Here is a 17,469-nt window from a genome sequence, read left to right as displayed (position 1 = left end):
CAGTAACTGCTTACAGAACCTCCCTCTCCCCCACCATTTATCTTCCCATATATTGCCTCAGATTCATTTCTCTGCACTTCCTACCTAGCAGAAAGTGGTCACTTTTCTAATTGTAGGGTTGCAGCTATTATTAGATCTCTGGTTGAATTCACAGGTGTTCAGAATGATTTGATAGTTATCTAGTTGAATTCCAGGGACCAGATGAAACTAAGGTCTCCTACTCTTCCACAATCTTGGACTCTAAATCCCTCCTTTAACTGATTTTTGAAACCTTTTCACACATCCTTTCCCACTGCCCTCCCCATTTGTCTCTTCCTAACATATATATTTTTGTTTATTTATATTCTTTAAGTGTTTTATCCTTAATAGAATAGAAGTTTATGGAGGCAGATATTTTAGTCTTCCATGTCCAATGCACTACCTACAGGACCTTGAGTAGTTCCTGGCACATACAAGTAATTTAATAAACATTTGCTGGATGGGCAGGCACTTATAGGACTGAATTGTTGGGGATAGTTTCCATCACTTAGGACTTTGAATCTCCTAGTAAACTCACCTCTCATTCTCTTTTTCTTCCTCTCTCTGTCCCTTTCTTTCTTTTCCACAACGCCACTTTCACTTGTTAGTCTACCATTTTTGCCAGTTGACAGAATTGTAGGATGACACAGGATAAAATTTTTCCTGCCAAGCACAGGCCTAGGGCTCACTATTTTCACTTTTCTAGTAACATCGAATAATAATAATAATAATAATAAATTGGATGTGGGTTTAGGGAAATCTTAGGCTGCCTTCACCCTTGATGCCTGACTCTGATCTAGGAAAAAGGGTGTCTTCCATGTGAACTAGCATTGTTATAGGAGGAAAAACATGTCTCAAAGAAATTGTATGGCCTTGACTTCTGTGCATTTATTCTCCAGATGCTTGGGATGGAGAAGAGCAGTGGAATGTAGAACAGCACAGAATCATGGTGAGCTCTTGGCCATCACTCAAGATCCTTTTCTCCTTGGGTACTGGAAATTGAAAAGCTAAGGGAAAAAAGCAGATGTCCAAAAATTACAGTAAATAGAAATAACTTGATGGAGGCCAGATTTCTTATTCCACATGCAATCCATCAGTTTTCTCACATTATAAAAAGAAATTATCTGACATTTCCATCCAGAGAAATAAAACAAGTTCATATTATAGAATGTGCACAAATTCTAAAAGATGGCACAAAACCTTTTTTCCTTTTTTTTCCAGAAGATCTTCTGTAGTACCTTTTCCTTTGTTACAGAAATCATGAAAGGATCAGTTAATTGTGACATTTATGCCAGTTTTACCAGGATATGTGTCCCTTTCCTGAATGCTAAATAACTGAAGAGTAGAAATATGTAAATTCTTCAAATATTCTTCTAAAAGCCTTCCCTCTCAGAGATTAGCCTTGGTTGCTTTTTATGTTTTTGACTAGACAATAAAGAAAACTTTGTGACTTAGTGTCTTAAGTGATTAGGTAGGCAAACTGTGAAAGAAATATTCAGATGTTATAAGGGGCCCATAGTTTCTTACATGCTTTCTCTGATCTGAGGGGCATTTCTTACTGGTTTACTCCTTCTGAACTGAGATCTATGATTTCTTAGCACCACTCCCCTTCCTCAACCCCAGACCTTCCCCATCTCCCCATGGAACTCATCCTTGTAGAATCTTCCCAGAAGGGAGATAATAGCACTTAAAGAGATTTGATAAACATATGAAAAGTATATGGAATCATCTGCTTAAGTGGTAAAACATGATGCCATTCTAATTGTCTCATATTGTAAAGATTGCACATTTTAAGTCAAGAGTGATATAACTGATGAGGACAAACTTCAAGAATCATCTGGGAAAAGAAACCCAAAAAACCTACCACAGCTAAGAAATTTGAGTTTTTATCATCATCTACTCCAAAATGTTAAAGAAGAAAGGGAATTTTGTCTTTTACAACAAACTCCTGAGGTGCTCAATGCAAGCTGTTTTGTGGAATGTTCTCTGGCTCCTTCTAAACCATATTTCATGCCCTAAAGAACCTCTACTTGGCTAAACACAGATTAACCGAATACAATAGCTGGTGAGGTATTCATGAGCAGCAATTCTAACAGCACACTTTTTAAGACCCAGCCTCAACGCTCACTGCTCAATACATCCCGTTTTCACACCCTCATGTCAGAAGGCTTTGGGGGGACCTTAAATGTCCCTTTTGCCGCAAATCTATTATTGTCCTCCTATCATGAAATCAAACCACCCTTTCTTTCTCTGAACTTCTTCCTTCCCTCCCTCTCTCCTTCTCTATTTCTCCTTTTCCCCTTTCTTTCCTTCATCTGAGCCCCTTGACACTGACCACTGCCTCCTAACAAACCCCCCCTTGTAGCTTGTGCTAAGCTTGTTTACACAACAGCCACATAGAATGAGTTCTTCGGAAGAGGTGTCTCTCTCCATTTATTCGAACGATGACCAAGGATAACGCCTTGGCCAAGAAGTGTGCTAGGAGTGGGGGACCCGAAGTAACTTCCCACCTGCTGTTGAAATCTGTGAAGTGTGCCAAAGCATCTGCTGTGCTAGACCAGTTGGAAAAAGAGTAGAGTTTCCTTTCTCTATGCCCAGGGAATAAGCTCATGATAACAAATGAGCAAAACGAATTAGCAGTAAAGACTAATGAACGCCTTTTGCAGTGACGTCTCTGTTTCCCCAGAGACAGAAATGATACCTACAAATAGGAATCCTGTCAACACTGGGAGCGGAGCTTCTCCACATCGCACTCCACCCAGCCTGAGGGGCTTTTCAAAAGGATTGTTAATGATTGATTCCAGCTGGTGAAAATGGAAAGAAAATGAGGCAGGTTTTTCGTTACCGTCCCCACATTGGCAGAGCAGCCAATTGGCAGACTGTAATTTCAAGGTTTCTCTATTTTTTTTCTCCCTTCTCATAGGCTATGGAAAGTTCTAAATTTTAAAGGACAACAAGGCTATATTTCAGAGGTGACAGACTGAAATTCTATGCTGTTCTCTTCATGTCAAGCGTGAGTAACTCCTTAATGACAGATTAGAATATAGCTTTAAAAAAAAAAAAAAATTTTTGAAGACCTCTGTTATAGGCCCGAGGAAGCACAAGGGGAAATGATTACAGTTGAGGTCAGGAATCACAGTTTAGTTAAACAGATAGAGCACATTTGCTCAGAGTGCTGCGGTTAGACAATCTGAGTGAGCATCGGGCTAGAGGCAGGATTGAAGTGTGGATCCCTGGACTCTGTCTCAAACCTATCAAGTCAGAATCTCCAAAGCTAAGTCTCAGGGGCATGACATTTTGACAAGCTTCCTGGTTGATTCTCAATTTTAAGAATCCCTTAGGTAAGGGTACTGAAAGACTACTGAAAGGTTCTGAAGAAGTTTTCACTTTAAAATGAGCTTCTTTTTATCTTTTCAGATTACTTACAGAAAACATTCTTTTGAAGTCTTAATTCAGGTCATTGTCCTTCTAAGAACTTAGTAAAGGGGAAGGTGTATATTTAAAATGACTTCAGGGCATTTTCTCTAATATTCATAGAGTGAATAGGTTAAAAGCGGTGCATAGGTTAAAAGCGGTGCAATTAGTTGACTCTTAAAGAAAAAACTGAAAAAGCCAAGAACTTCACATATTCTTTCACCAAGTTAATGCATTTGAGCTAAAATCCTAGAAATGAGTGTAGAGAGTGAATTGTCCATTTATGGAGCCAATGAACTGGAAGCATTTTGAACTGTTGAAAATGAATTTAACAGTGAAAATATTTATTGTCCCTTGGATGAAAATATTATCTGGAATTAATTTGTTTGGCTTGGGAGAAATTTGTGAAATGTATAGTGGATTATGTAGCCAGTTTTTTTAGATTTCTAATATTTCAAATAAAATCTGCAATTCTCTACCTGAGAGGGGAAAAAAAAATTCTTAGTGGAAAGTACTCCTGGCCAAGTCACTTTAGACTCCAATAGCTTTACTTTATAAGAATTTTTTTTTTTCTATGAAGTGTGTGTGCTTGCTCGGTTTTCCCCTTGGATTTTTTTTTTTTCTCTAACAATTTTCTTTAACCAAATTCCAAGCAGATGTAGGAATAACTTTGACTATAAGGTGAATATAATAACAACAGCATCATTTTGGATACAGAACCCCTTTATAAACAAAATGCTGGAGCTCACTACAAAAGTTTTGCAAAATGTGAAGACACTATTTTGTAGTTTGGAGATGCAAAGAAAAAGATATTTCGAAAACCGAATGTCCATCAGCCCTTTTGTGAAAATGGTAGGCTTGATTTCAATGTACAGAGACTATTTCACAGGGCTTCGGATATAGGCATTGGATACCGTTACCCCATGGGGCCTCACGGATCACGTTTCCCTAGGCAAAAGTGGAAAATGTAAGCTTTCATAAAATTTTAATTTAATACTGGACTTTCCCTTCTGATTCTGCAAGGTAAATCCATCTTTAGTAATAGCAATCACACACACAGACACACACACACACACACACACACTGACATGTTAAGGATTCTAGAAATAAATCTTCAGAATCAATAGATGCAGTTAAAATAATGTGGTAGCTATCATTCCATGGGACCTTTCTATTATAAAAGTCACATATAAGAAAACACAGCTATTCGAACTGGACTTGGGGAAAAGTTTTGATTATGTGACATTTTAGTCACAAAATGTAAACATCGTCTCAAAAAGGATGTATTCCAAGCTCCTCTAATACCTTAGTATATATTTTGCACTTATGCATATAATTACTTCATAATAGCCTTAAAAACAAATGATGGCACTGAGATGTTGAGGGGGCTCATTACAACAAATGTGTCTGGCAGACTGAATGACTGACAGATGGATGGGGCAAGCTCTTATGAACTCCATGGCAGGCGATTTCTTCTGTATCCTTTGTATCTTTTACAGCACCAACAAGGGTAATTCATAGCTATTCCTAAATGACTACAAACTTGAGTTTATATTGATCTAACACTGAAATATTATGACATTTCTCTGCTTAAAAACAGGCTCCAGTGGCTACAGAATCAAAGACTTTCCTCAATATTACTTTTATTCAACTCTCTTACATTGTTTTTCTTCACCAAATAACAGCTTATATTAAGGGCATCAGTTATTGCCACATTCTAAAATTGATTACAAGCAAAGTAAGTTATCAAAGACAATGACCATTTCAAAATCTTTATCCTCTTTGAACTTTCTGAAGCATTGATGTTGATAGATAATTGGAATTAAAATACAAATAAATTACATTTTTTCTTTTCTTTTTAAAATTCTGAATCAGTTTCTCTTTTTCTTTTTTTTTTCCCTTTTGTTCATTTAAATACTGCTTCATTCATTTTTTTTTTTTTTCAGGAAGAAAAACCAAATTATGCTATATACAAAATTGTAAAAACCTATTTGACCCTGAAAGGTAAATATTAGTGATGAGATTATCTTTTATGCAAAAAAAATAATAATTGATAAGTTTCCCTTCACACTACTAGCAAATGTCTTTTTAAACCCATTGGCTATAGAACAATAGGCATCAGACTGAGGCCTTCCTGATGCAATAGCTTTATTTCTGCTTCCGTGATTTGGTGGATAAAGGATAGAGAAACTTTGGCTATATTACCATCTTTGCAGTTTATTTGTTCAGATTCAATAAATGAAATTCACAGTTGTTTCTGGAATCCCCATTATTACACTGGCATCAAACATAGAATAACAAACACATTTTTTTTTGTTTTATTCAAGAGTTACACACAAGAAAAGTAGGTTTGTGTGACAATACTTCACAACTTTAGCTATTATGACCACACAATAGCACCAAAATTTTTTTCTTTATGGTTTCTTAGGTAACTTCTTTCTTAAGCTTCAATTAGGACTGGCATCTTTTTAATAGATAAAGAAATAGCATCTTATCCAAAACTATGAATGTGGAAAATATGGATGTCATCTTTAGCCAGGAACATGTATGACTGTTCCAATGAGGAAAAGAAAAGAACACTGTTGTACAACATTTTAGTTCTTTCTCAAAGAATATCTCCTAAAGAAAAAGTCAGGGTCTCAATTAGAAGTAGTGACAAGATATACACATCATAAGGTTGAATCATAAAAATAATTGCTGGTTTTAAAAAAAGAAATACTAATACATAACCAATAACATTTATACAAATAAAAAATGTATTCATACAAAAAATACACTTTTTACAGGACAAACACAAATAAAACCGTGTATGTTAATTACATTAAAGTTATTGTTCATGAGGAGAGACACAGGAAAGGTGAATGGGAAAAAATGCAAAATATCAATAAAATATGAGAGAGACCATTATGAACAATTAACATAATCATCCACACTCAAAGTCTGGCTAAATAAACAAATAGAACACCCATTTTCTGACTTCATTAAGATGTGTGTCAGGGACATTTCATGAACCAGCTTTCCTAACAACAACTGGACTGTTTCCTTCTAGTATTCTGACTCATTCCTTCAGACAGAAGTGATGTTAAAAGCTAACCTTTGATGATTGCCTAAGTTCTGAATGTTTTACATATAAATTATTCCCAGTCTTCCACACAATCAATGGGGTGAGTGTCATCATTGCCTCCATGTTACTAGTGAAGAAGATGAGAATCACCCAAAGTCACATCCATTGGGCATCTGACTCTGGAGTCTGCCTAACCAATGTACTTCAGCATCCACTGAAATCCTTTGTGTAGTCAGTGGTAAGCATTCAATTACACATGATCTTTAGCTGTCTTGCAAAAAATAATCAATTTACCCTTCAGTGAGGAAATTGCTACAGCAGTGTTTTTACTTAAAGTTATTTTGCTCTAATACATTTTAAATTTCAAGGCAAATGCAAAAAGTCCTTATTCAGAGGTAATTTTTATTTTTAAAGTTTTAAGAAGTAGAAGTATTTGTCAAAAAAAAAAAAAAGGAAAAACTTATCTATAAGAAAGTTATTACTTAGGGGTGCCTGGGTTGTTCAGTCAGGTAAGTGTCTGCCTTTGGCTCAAGGCATGATCCTGGAGTCCTGGGATCAAGACCCATGTCCTGCTCCCTGCTCAGTTGGGAGCCTGCTTCTTCCTCTGCCCTTCACCCCACTCTAAGTAAATAAAATCTTAAAAAAAAAAAAAAAAAAGAGAGAGAGAGAGAAAATAGTTAATTGGAATATCCAAACCCAAGAGTAGTTCTAGTCACTAGAACTGAATTCCTAATAAAATAAAGGATAAATATAGTAATTATTAATAATATTAAATTTTTTTTCATAACCAATTCTCACAATGGAGAAAAGAGTTAAGAGTTAGATGCCTAAAATTCAACAGGGAAGTTAACTTAAAATAATTGTGTAGAGAGTTAAAGGTTGCCTAAGAAGGCCATGAGAGCCCCCACCAAATTCAATCTCTACTTCTCAACATATAAGCATCATTTGAGCACCTATAATGTCCCAACACAGTGTTTGTCAATGAAAAAAATGAAAAAAAAAAAAAAAACTTGCCTGGTGTTAAAGAGTTTATATCTTAGAAGACAGATGTAGAAAGGACTTTACATTGTTTTAGTTGGAACTGAGTATTCATTGAGTACAGTAGCTTCTTACAGGTGCATGTGCTTATTTCTACAGGTGAAGGATCAAAGTACTGAACACCCTTTTGAGGAAGTACTGCTGCATTTGAATGTGTTCCATTGACAAATGGGTGGTAAGCGCATTTCTGGTAGAGGAAGGATCACCAGCAAGGCTTAAAAAGAAGATATAAGAGTAAATTCAGAAAACTGCAAGTCTGAGTAAGATGAGAGCAGAGGGCCTGTGGATTCAGGGTGGGGATCCCATCAAGAGAGGGAATCCAGAGGTAAGCAAGGGACAAATCGTGGAAAAGTCTCTTGTGATGAAAAAAGTCTAATTTATGCTTTTATTCAGGCTATTGTATCACCCTGAGTAAAAGACAGTCACTTCTCCATCTGTTTCAGCTCCCAACTCTTTCCCACGGTTAAGAAATGGTTCTTGATTGTAATCTGAGTAAGGTTCAGTAGCCTCTAAGTGTCTTTTGTCTTCCCACCCTCATAAAGCCAGGGTGGGATTTGTGGCAGGCTTAGCCGTGTAGATGCCTGTTCTTAGCTTAGAGTTCATCTGCAATGAGCCCCAGTGAAGGACACAAGTGAAGGCTCCCAGTGAAATCTCTCTGTGGGATCCTTTGGTTCCAATGATGGTCAGCATTAATGGTAATGACTTCCTGGCTAGATTTCTAACTTCCGAGAACCTCCTTATCTTCTGCCTGCTTTTTTTTCTTAAAGATTTTTTTTTTTTAATTTACCTATTTGAGAGAGAGAGAAAAAAAAAACTGGGGGGAGGTGGGGTGCAGAGGGAGAGGAAGAAGCAGACTCCCCACTGAGCACAGAGCCAGATGTGAGGCTCTAAGTGGGGCTCAATCCTAGGACCTGGAGATCATGGCCTGAGCCAAAGGCAGTCCCTTAACAGAATGAGCCACCCAGAAGCCCCTCTTCTGCCTATATTCCAAGTCCAAACTTCCAGATCTTCTCACTTACATGATTCCACTTATCACCACCAAAGAATCACCCCCCTTTCTTTTTGTTTTATTACAACACCTAGAATTGCTATCTGGTGCTTATAGCTTAGGAATCTGGTAGAAAAGTATCCATACCAGATATCCATTATTGACATCAGGTTGTTGGGAAATGTGGGGAGCTCACAATTGGTTATGGGCATAGCTTAGGTAAATGGGCAGTCAAAACTTTGAAATTATTCAGGGCTGAGCATCTGGAAGACAATGACCCATAGAAATGGGACCTATCACCTGTAGTTACCTAAAAGGACACATCTCCTGAGAGCAAAGCCACATTGCTATTGTTATCGGAGAATATGAAGGCCATGAAATAGTACTGAAGGGCAGAGCAGCTCCTTCTAAAAGCCCATGGAACACCTGGAAAAGAGACAATGGCAAGCTCAACTCCAAAAATTCTCAGCTCAAATTTAGGGCTTGAGATATAGGAACTTCATAAAATTATTTTTAAAAATGTAAAGTTCTTATTTCTTTCCATTGCAAGATAAGAGCTAAAATTAAAAAAAAAAAAAAAGGACAAACAAGCACTTACAATGTCTGAATCGGAAATAATGCACTCTTCATCCTTTATAAAATGGTTATAAAAAGTTTCTCTTTTATAAAAAGTTAGAGCATTGTTGTGGAAACAAAGGGCCTCCTGAGAACTGGAATAGGGATTATACAATAAGATCCAGATGAGTAGGAATGCCTAAGATCCCGGAACCCACTGAAGTTCCTTTGCTTGCTGAAAGAGCTTCACTTACTAATGGCCAGTTGAGAATTAATGATCTGGGAAGGAAAGAGATGTGAAGGCCCCTGTGGAGCTATCCGATTTGTAAAATAAAAAGTCCTCCAGAACGGCTCATCAGTGCCATGGATAAGCCATTATGACATATGATGGAGAATTTCTGCCTTTCGCTGAATTTTTAAACCTCAGTTAAATCATGGATCTAGAGCTCCCAAAAGCCAAGAGAGGATATCTTGTCTTAAGTAAGTACTTTGTAATGATATCACAAGTCTGTGCTTATTTATTTATTTATTTATTTCACCTAGTCTTACCCCAACAGAACCAGAGGTCATTTTCAGAGTAACAGTGTCTTGAGGGGGAAAAATGTGGTTTGGAAGCAAAACCAGTACCTGGGGACACAGGGCACTTCTGCTATCTATGAGTAAGGGTTTGCAGATGTTAAGATGAGAAACAAAGACTTTACCTTTGTTCAACCCGTACCCTTCTTGTATTTATTTCCTAAATTCTTTTACTTACTGTTGGAAAAGATGACCTCACCAAATGACTGATTTCTCATGCCAGATCTGAAATCTGAGAAAAACGTACCCTTTTGATGGGAAAGATCAAGGTGGAAATTACAGAGCTTTCTACCACTATAAAAATATTAAATGGATAGTAATGCCACTTCAATAAAAGAATCAGAAATCTTAGTGCCACCTTCAAAGATTTAAGTGTACAGAGTTAATGACTCTAGGCAGACTCTCATTTGTGGGTGGTGGTGGAAGGATAGCTTTAGAGGATGGAAATGGATTTTTCCAAAGTTTAATTAGAAGGCGACTGCTGTTGCAGCTGTCATTCCGTATGTGGTCCGAGTCATTAGAGCTCTGAGTACCTTACATGAAGCAACTGATCCGAATAATGTCATTTTCCTCTATTTCAATACACAAAATCACTAGAAGCAGTCTGTTTTCTTTCACCAGACAGGAATAGCAATATAATTTTGCCCTCACTGTTTCTGGATTGTGTTAACTCCTTGGCGTGGAACCACATTTTGGTCCGCAGAAATACCATCGACTAAACATCATGTGATACAATCGAAAGGGTAAACTTTATTAGCCAGATACATGGGTTGGATGCTTGAATGCCAGAGCACTTGGAGACAAATATAGCTCACTTTTGAATGCCGTGAGTTTGAACTGCGCAGGTCCACTTATGGGTGGATTCTTTCTAAACAATACAGTGCGGTACCATAAGTGTATTTTGTCTTCCTTATGATTTTCTTAATAACATTTTCTTTTCTTTTTTTTTAAAGATTTTATTTATTTATTTGACAGACAGAGATCACAAGTAGGCAGAGAGGCAGGCAGAGAGAGAGAGAGAGGAGGAAGCAGGCTCCCTGCTGAGCAGAGAGCCTGATGCGGGGCTTGATCCCAGGACCCTAGGATCATGACCTGAGCCGAAGGCAGAGGTTTTAACCCACCGAGCCACCCAGGCGTCCCAACATTTTCTTTTCTTTAGTTTATTTTATTGTAAGAATATAGTGTATAATATATCTAACACAAAATATATGTGTTAATCAACTTTATGTTACATTAAGGCTTCCAGAGTAATAGTAGGCTATCAGAGAGCCAGAAGTTATATATAGATTTTTGACTGCACAGGATGGGGGAAGGGAGATGGTGGGTCAGTACCCAAACCCAATTGTTCAAGGGTCAATTATATAATGGAAGACCATAGGGCTGCAAGACACTGACTTATTAAAGGGTTTAGGGATATAGTTTTGGGATATTTCTCTAAAGTGAAGACAATTTGCTGAACCATGTATCCATTGCCACTGGGAGCATGGAGAGTCTCTTTGAATTTGGAGGCCGTGCATTATCGCCAATGAGTCTGGTGCTGAGGAGCTGTAAAGTGTGAGTTTGTCCCAGGTCAAGAGAAGGTTCTCCAGTTGAGGTCACAGTGGTCCTGCTACTTGCCACTCATCAGATTAAATGATGTTTAAAGAGCATCAGAAAGATCAGTTTGCTACATGCAATGTATGGTAAGCCTAAGTAAGAGAATTAAACTCCTAGTTTTTCTAAACAAGATCATGCTCTATTTAATAAATTTATTGTTATCCTTTTAAGAAATTAGGCCCAAGGGGGACTGAACAACAATGTGACAGTAACTGTCTGTAAACTCAGTATTATATATCCATCTGGAATAACCTGAATTGCCCAGCGGTGCTGATTCAGCAAGTCCGTGATATAAATGGGAATAGGACCAAATGAGGGGTAGTCCTGTGATACTGCTGTCCCTCCCTTCAATCACACCTATGACCTCACAGAGACTTTCTTGATGACCAACTGACAGGAAAAAGTATACAAGTATACTATCAAACAGTAATTTACATTATATGAACTGTGGGAACCAATTGAGAATGGATACTGCAACAATAAAGCTCTGAGTGGGACAAGCCGGGAAGACAGTTTGATAAGAAGTTAAAGAGAGCAAGAATACACATATGTGTTCATAAATCTGCTCAAGATTGCTGGAGACATTATGAGTCTAGTAGTATTTTGTTAGCACTCTGAATAAATGTTACCTTGTAAGACACCTTTTCTAAAAATGCTTTGGAAATGAGCTTTAAATTGATGGGCTTTCAAGATGCTTACCTCCTGTTACCTTAGTATCATCTAAAGGCTGATGATGAGAAGGCTAGAAATGGAGAGAGCTTGAGCAGCCAGAAGAAAGTGACTCTAGAGCAGAGTTCTTCTGGGTAGTTCGTAATAGCTCATCCAAGAATGACAGAGGGAGTTTTATATGTTTTTTTTTTTTTTTTTTTTGATTGGGTAATGAAAGTCTTCTTGTAGAGTCTTGGAGTAACTAACTGGTACTCTAGTGAGTCATAAATATTAAAGTTGAATATAAATAGCTTATAAGTGGCAGGATTTACTACTAGTTTCAGATCAGTTTTGGACAACAGAGCCTCAGGATGCTTTAGATACAAAGGCTAAAGTGTGAATAGAAGGTTGCTTGCCATTTATTCACAACAGACACAGTTCACATTATAAGTATTAATAAAAAATATACTTATAAAAAAGCACACTAAGAAGACTAAGTGTTGACTTTTTCAATTTACATTGTGTGTGTGTTTGTATGTGTGTGTGTGTGTGTGTGTGTGTGTGTGAAATAAGTATATATATATGGGGACAGTGGGGAAAATATCTTCCTGGTCATTATCTGACAAGTGCCATCAGTTCTCATAGATCTTCCAGTGAGATTACTAGTGCTTTCTTCTTAAGCACTGAAGTTCAGCAAAGCACCATCACACATGTGAAGAAAACCTCCAATATGGTTTTCTTCTATAGGTCAAACTAAATCAAGAAAAAAAAAAAAAGAGAAATCGAAGGAAATAAAATTATTGCATGGAGCAGGAGGAATTCACAACACTATAAAAACTTTATCGTTTTTTAATCTTATTTTGAAGGAGATGAGAGAATATAGGAATTACATAAAACAAAAGAATGCTTTAGGAAAGGAACAATCAAAGGATAGGTTTGAAAAGGAAACACATAATACATGATGTAGAAATTTTAAAGGTTATTAGATAAAAGGAAATCTGTCAGAAAGTTCACAAAATTTTTGAAAAGAAAGTAGAAGAGATAAGAGAATCAGACAATTTAATGAAGAGGTGTACTATCTAAGACTTACCCCCCAAATTAGAAAATATGGATGGACTCTACACACATAAACTTCTGGATTGAAAGGATACCATGGCTCCCATTGGGGGTTGAATACATCCTTTTGAGGCATATTGTTGCAGAAGTTCAGATTGAAGATGAAAGGAAAGTCTCAAAAGTTTTCAGAAAGCAAGAAAAGGTCACATTCTGTAAAGTGAAAATTACAATTTTATCAACTTTTCCAATTTCAACTCCAGAAGCAACAAGCCAATTGTCTTTTAAAGTATCTTCAAGATTTGGAAGGAATGTTATTTTACATTAGAATTCTGTCCAGTCAAAATACCAGTTAAGTGGGTAGGCTGAATCAACACATTTTGATACATGGGAGTTCACAAAAAACAAAACAAAAACAAAAAAGCACAGTATCTCAGGAAGTTATCAGAGGCTGTTGTTCTCCACCAACCCTGTGGAATTAACCAAGAAAGAATGGAACAGGAGATCCAGGAAATAACAAGGGATCTAACACAGGAGGCAGGGGAAGGACGCCCAGGACCACAACAGCAATCCCACAGGCCTACTGAGCAAGGGCTGTATTATTCCTAAACATACTTTAAAAGACCATGCCTGAGCAGAGACAGTGTTGGTTTTAATCCACACCTTAGGTAAACTTAGTGAACTTTTGAAGAGACCTTAAAATGAAGACTCACTTCATAAATGTGTTAATGCTTGTGGCCAACAAATGCCTGTTGTGCAAGTTACAAGTGAGTTGAACTCATTTTGATCAAACCTAACACCTCCATGTAGGTTGGGAAGGAGGATGACAGAGTCTTGTTAACCACGCAGCTGAAGTGTGCCATGAAAAAGCCTAGAAATTGTCATCTGCCAAATTTGCTCATGTTGGTCTGCAACAATGAACAAACTGGGTTGAAACAAGAGCATATGGAATTCCAGGGGCAGTATCTCCCAGGAGGAAGTGAACCTGATATGTCTGATTTTATTTATTAACTTTTTTATAAGTCTCCATGTGCTTAAAAAATATTAACTCATGTAATTTTCACAACAAGTCTCTGAGGGGTATTATCACTATTATTACTAAGACATTATCATCACCATCATCCTTATTTTACAGGGCGAAGATAAATAACTGTTCAAAGTCTCAGCTCCTAAATGGCAGAAATTTACTCAAACCCAGGCAGGTCTGGCTTTTAACTGGCACACTGTGTTGCCCTTACTCAATGGGTGTAAAAAAAAAATCTTCAAATGGTTTTATAATTCTGTTTGAGATTTTAGAAAATATTAGTGCAATAGTTATAAATGTATGTAGAATATACTATATATAGTTTTTTATATTTATAGCAAATAAATGCACTACAATGAAGGAATTAAAATAATTTTGTACTGTTTCAGCAGCAAACAACATTTCTATTTGCACAAGAATGTAGGCAGTAAATATTTATTTAATCACAGTTAGTGCATGCATTGAGGTTATTGAAGGGAATCAGGTCTACAGGTGGGGTAAAGAGGGGGCCAAAGCAAATATGCTAAATCTTTAATAATTGCTGTTTAAAACTGGTAAGTCAAACAAAAATAATCCAAGCAAGAAAATTAAGGTTAGCATTAAAAGAAATCCACAATAGCTTTGAAAGTATGGTCTCTTGGAAGTGGGGATTACACTTAGGGAGTGGATAGACTGGGACGTTGCTGTCTTATCAGTGGTGGATTTGACCATTTAAAAGTGTCATTACTGTATTTTAAATGTATTATTTTGAAAACAATTTTAAATTATAGATGTATTTGTGTGTGTTAGCTATATATTTCAGTAGATACCTTTTATAATTTTAAGTTATTTGACAGAGTTTAGTCAAACAAGGTTAAAACTCATCTATTCAGAGAAAATAATTTCCCTTTGCAGAAGTCTAGTCAACTGTATGTAAACCTAGTTTTGGGAGCACCCAATAGCCTAACCATGGCGGAAATAGATGTCTGACACACATGCTCACAAATTTAAACTCCTATTAGAGTTTTATATCTTTTCTGCCCTCATGTATTGCCTTCTCTTTTAAAACATCAATGGTCTTTAGGAATGTGACTAGATAAATCCCTTAGTCCAAGACAATTTATTAAGCACCCTCCCCCCAACACACACCTTTTAACAGCAAGAGGTAGAAGCAAGATAAGCAAATAAAAAACACTGAAAAGTGCTAAAAGGAAGAAAAGAGATTGAAAGAACAATGGCAGTAACAACACCGTAGCCCCAGTAGGGTAGGCTAGGCCAAGATGCCCATATCACATGGCTGAAAGACATTTATGGGTGTCATTTTCCTCATATGTAAAAGGAGAGAGTTTGGAGAGATTATTTGTAAGTTCTTCTTGGGCTTTAACTTTTTTCACTGGGAAACTTTCCTACACTTATCTGACATTATCACTTCCATTATCTTAATTGATTTTCAGACAACCCTTAGTAGTAGTGCTGTAAGGGCTGGTGCATTAATGGTAGACATAGGTTCACAATGGTCAAATAGGTTGGGCAAGCTCAAACAACTAATAAGTGGCAAAAGCGAAACCCTAATTCACATCTTTTTTTATTATCTTTAGTGTATATTTAAGGTTCTCCACCATGCTTCTTTTTTAAAGAAGATTTTATTTACTTATTTTGAGAGAGAGGGAGAGAGAGTAAGGAAGCATGCACAAGAAAGGAGAGTGGCAGACAGAGGGATGCAGGCTCCCTGGTGAATAGGAACCCTGATGCAGGACTTGATTCCAGGATTCTGGGATCATGAGAGATGAACTGAAAGCAGATGCTTAAGCAACTGAGCCACCCAGGCTCCCCTCTTAACCATGTTTCTGTTTACATAGTTCTGCTAATCAAAAAACTCAAGCCTATCGAAGTGGTGCATATGCCTTTTGTGTTTATTTGTTCATTTATTCATTTATTAGGTATTTCTTAAATACCTACTGTATCCAAAGCCCCACGGACTTTGAAAATACCAATCTGTCACTAGAGAGCTGATGCCAGAGCCACATCATGACACCTTAGGCTACCTCTCTCCCTCTTAGCAGAGTTACATAAGGCTGAGCAAAGTCTTTCCTTCATTCCTATAACAGTAAGCACGACTCAGACATTTTCACCATTGTCTTAATTTCACGCATCGAACTTCCACATATGCAATTCCAATGAAGGGTTTAAGTCCCCATGCTCCAGGAATCAGTAATCAAAAAAGGGTACTTTGGACTGCTTTAGGAAAAATTAAGGTAGAGACAGACAGACATTATACTGACAATGGAAAACATCCTGTATTCATAGTCTGGAAGCAAAGATACTAAACTGGGCAAGCATTGTAGACGGTCATTCTTATTTATATCATGTCTTCCAGGGTCCTTATAATGTGATTGTTTTCAGATGCTCGCAAAATGAGAAGGAAGAGTTAAGAATGATTTCCAGATTTCTGGTTTGGGAGACTGAATAAGATGATAGTCACACTCAGAAGTAAATGATAAGAACAGCTAGAAGTAAAAGGAGATAGCAAATTTCATTTTAGATATGTGCCTTTGCGATGTGCAAGAGGAGAGGTCCAGAAAGCAGGTATGTATTTATACACACACACACAAGAAAGTGCAGGTCTTCTTCCAGAGGCTGGGTTAGAGATAAAGATTCAGGAGTCATCATCATAGAAGGAATGGTTAAAACTTCAGAATCCTTTAGGAAATGTGTAGAGAGCAAGAAGAGTGCAGAGCAGAGGACAGAATCTCAAACAACTCCAAATACTAGAAACACTAATAAAAATATATTAGAGGAAATAGAGAGCTTCAGGATGTAAATGGGAAAAATCCACAAAGAAAAGGAAGGGAAAACTAGCAAAGAATCTCGGAGAAACTAAGAAACATTTAATAAAAGGGGTGGGTCAACATTGTCAAAAGTCACAAGTCAAGTAAGCCAAACACTAAAAAAGCTTCTATATATCAGGAAATGTGAAGATCATTGCTGATTTTTGTCCAGCAATTTTAGGGAAGCAGAGGGATTAGAAGTCATCTTTTGGTGGGTGGGGCATGGGTGCCATGGTGAACAGGAAATGAAGATTGGAGGCAGCCAGGATGCTATTCTAATTTTCCTACAAAGAACATGCAGCAACATTTGTGTCATCAAATCAAGAAATGACTCAAGTAATTTGGCTAAAGAGGAAAATTAGGAAAGAAAAGAGATTACTAGCTGGAGGAGACTGTGCAGATTTGAAGATCATCTGTTGTGTATAGCCTGAGGGTTTAGGAAGAGAGAGGAAAGTAGAACTGCAATGGAGAAATCATTGTTTCGAGAGCATGTAACACTTGATTTTTTTTTTCCTCACATGAGATAAGTGTACCTGTAAAAGCTACTAAGAGATCATGTTTGAATCAGATCTTAGCCTGTAAAAGCCCTTAAACTTGAATGAATTTCCCCATTGAGAGCATACTGCTAATACTAAAGAAAAGCTAACATTTCCATAAGCATTTAGGACAAAGTAGGGCTGGCTCTGAG

Source organism: Lontra canadensis, unplaced genomic scaffold (assembly GCF_010015895.1).
Source record: "Lontra canadensis isolate GAN:19392208 unplaced genomic scaffold, GSC_riverotter_1.0 scaffold52, whole genome shotgun sequence".
NCBI classification, from domain to species: Eukaryota; Metazoa; Chordata; class Mammalia; order Carnivora; family Mustelidae; genus Lontra; species Lontra canadensis.
The sequence above is the reverse complement of the archived record's forward strand: the minus strand, read 5'-3'. Positions refer to the sequence as shown.